The sequence below is a fragment of the Rhagoletis zephyria genome, unplaced genomic scaffold, assembly GCF_001687245.7.
Source record: "Rhagoletis zephyria isolate East Lansing unplaced genomic scaffold, Rhagoletis_zephyria_1.1 Rzeph_scaffold_05670, whole genome shotgun sequence".
Taxonomy (NCBI): domain Eukaryota; kingdom Metazoa; phylum Arthropoda; class Insecta; order Diptera; family Tephritidae; genus Rhagoletis; species Rhagoletis zephyria.
Window position 1 is genome coordinate 30,739 of NW_016162753.1, and position 3,370 is coordinate 34,108.

The following is a 3,370-nucleotide window of genomic DNA, read 5'->3' on the forward strand; positions in this document are numbered from 1 at the left end:
CAACCATGAACATGGAAGGGTTAGACAAAATGGAAAAGAGTGTGAAGCGCTTGCGTGAACGCGTAGCCGAGGAAAATGCGAAGCGACCGCGGACCCAGATGCTGGGCGTGAGGCCGACCATAGGCCCACGGGATGCTGCCCGCGCACGCGCCGAATCCGCCGACGCCGCCATGATGTACGCGGCACTCACGCACCCTACTGGACAGACGCGCAGCCAGCAGCAAGCAATGGCGACCCAGCTAGCCGCTAGGCGGACCGCCGTCGCACGCGCTGCCAGCATGCATGCCGTCACCATCCACGCGGAAACGACCCGCGCTCTGTCAGTGCACGCGATCGCCGCTAACACAGCCGCAAGGTACGCGACCACAGCCAGCATGACGACGGGCACCCATGCTGAAAATGCCGGCGTCGCACAGCGCTTTCAGGAACACCACCGCCACCACCACGACCCACAACACGGCAACAACACCACTACCTTCACCACCACACACACCAGTATCACCAGAGGTAGTACCACTGTCAGCGTCACCTCCCCAAACACCAGCACCGACTGAAGCAGTATCACAACCACGTTGCTCGTCAACACCACCAATGGGACAAACGGTAATCCCCGCCGACGAAAACGACGGGCCAGCACTAGACCAGTTCCCGGAGATCGCCGGGAGGGTCCGGAGGGCTATACGCGACATCGCAGAGGGAACCTGCGCGTCCTGTGTGAGGTTCCGCGCGGGAGAATACCGAGTCAACGTATACCGGTGGGGCGCACGTATATGTCAGAAACATCCCAATCCTTAAGCCCGCCGAATAGGGGGGGAAGTGTGAGGACTAAATATCCGCGGAATTTATCTCACACGAACGCAAACCCCTACACCAACAATAACGACTACACCGGCAACAATAACGACTACAGCAACATCATCGAAACGGCTAACCAACACGAGAGACCGTATCAACACCAGCGTTGCCGTTTTTGTCCAATTGGACCAAAATTGGTAGGCTCATTATCCTTTGGTAGTTTGGTTGGTAGGATGAAGCTTTTGGTAGGCAAAAGTGAAATTGCAACCAAATTGAGCAATAAAATTTGTTTGCTTAAGATTGCATACTGCCAGTGCTATCTACTGTTTATAGTAACTCTAAAAATATCTATGAATGGTAACCCTGTATTCATAGCAAGCAAAGGAAATAATGACAAGAGAAAGAGTGAAAGAAAGATGTTAAATGTCAAAAACTTGGCATTTGCGCCTTTCTTCAATTGAATTTAACAAACAAGCGAAAAGATTAGTGATGGACAAGTAAGTTAATTTTGCTTTAAATTAGTTACTTTTTAATCGTTGTTTATTTGCAGGTATATCTATAAAGCCTCTAAACCGTCCGAAGTAAGTGTGGACAATAATAACGACGACTTGTTCAGGTAAAAATTGCGACTAAGTAGGCATGTACATATGTGTCAATTAACAAATACTGAAAATTCTCGTGGTGATGAAAACTCGCCTGCGCCCAAAAACCAAACTCAGAAATAAACTAAACATCAGTACAATAAATAGTATTATGCATACGGTGACCATAAATATGGATTCAAAATGAAGGACAATTTTTCAAAAATATGCCTACATATATTTACGTAGTATAAAAATATTAAAAGAGTATTTATGATTCTAAATTCTTAATACATTTTAAACTTTAAAAATGAGTCACGTTTTTTTCATCGATATTAATCTTTTTTTACGTGAATATTTATGAAAGTATAGTAAAACATATTATAATTACAATAGCTCACACGAAAAGTGAAAATCTTTAAAAGATTATTTTATAGTCAAATTTTGAGTCGTTCAAAACGAAAACAATCCCCTTTTTTTGTTTTTTGGTACTTTTCGCAGTTATTTGTCAAAAATCGACGTCATGAATCGACGTAAACGACGAGTTACCAAGTGCCCTCCATAGCATCTACATATCTAATCCGATTTTCATTATCTTTGGCTCAAAATTTACTGTAATGATATATATTTTTTATCGAATTTTTAAAATAATGAAAAAAAATAGTCAAATGAAACTGCGTATTTGATTTAAAATCTCACTTTTTTCGACTTTGACGACAAAATGCAAATGGTCGCCTGTAGCACTAATAATTTTCATTGAAGTCGTATTGAAGAAAAGCTACGAAAAGTACCAAAAGATACTTTTTTGAAAAAATCCATCCATTGTCCGATAATTTTAAAATAACGAATATAATGCGGGACAAATGCAGGACACTTGGAAAAAATCAGTACATTTTCAGGTTTTTTAGGTTTGAAAAACTACGCAGGACCGACCTTTGAAAAACAGTACGGTCCTGCAAAAAACAGAACGGATGGTCACCGTAATTATGCACTGTAAAGAACTAGTACAAAAGGCTGATGCACATTACGTGTGGTCAGCAAAAAGAGATCTCAAAGATGTATGATTTTTTTACAAACGTTTTGTATACAATTAGGGGATATAAAAACTTTTTGTTTTTGTTATATTATAGGATATAAAAACTTTTTGTTTTTAAACGAATAAAATGCTTGAAATTGTATTGTCGAAGAAAAAAAAATCGTTTGAAATGAATTGAATTGATCTCAAAGATATATATACTCGGTACGTTTTTTTTATAAACGTTTTGTGTACAATATTTTTGATACTTAGGCTGTTCACACTTCCTTGGTTATCAAGTTATCTGGTTAAAAATTATTATTCTGTAGTGTATTTTATTGTTGTAAACTGTATAAAAAATATAACCACATAACCAGATAACCTGATAACCAAGCAAGTGTGAACAACCTAACTTTTATTTAAACGCATAAAATGTCTGAATTTGTTGTTTTATACATCAAAATGTTTGATATGAATTGAATTAATATCAAAACTATATACAATGCTTATAACTGTTTTTTATACGATACGTTAATTAATTTATTTAAACGCCCGAATTTATTTTGTGTAAACTTCAAGTATTGCATGAATGGATAACCAACTGTAGCACAGTAAACCATATTATTTGGTATTTTAATTTATACCTACTGTTAATCTGCAAAACCTGTAAATTTAATAAAATCTCGTTTTATTGATTAAAAATTTTTTGGTAGTTTGCAAACTGATTTGGTAGGCTTTTTGGTACCTTAAAATATTCTCAAGTGGCAACGCTGATCAACACTCCTTTGCGACACCGTCACCATAGCAACGCAACATGTAGCCACACAACTCAGCAACACGAAGAACACCAGCTATAACAGATGGGACTTGGCAACATACGAGACAGTCAGCACGGAGCTGTGGTCGTGAACGCACAGCTACTAGAGAATAGCTCTCAACTTGTACATAGGCGACTATACAAGGCTTGGCTGTTCAAAGG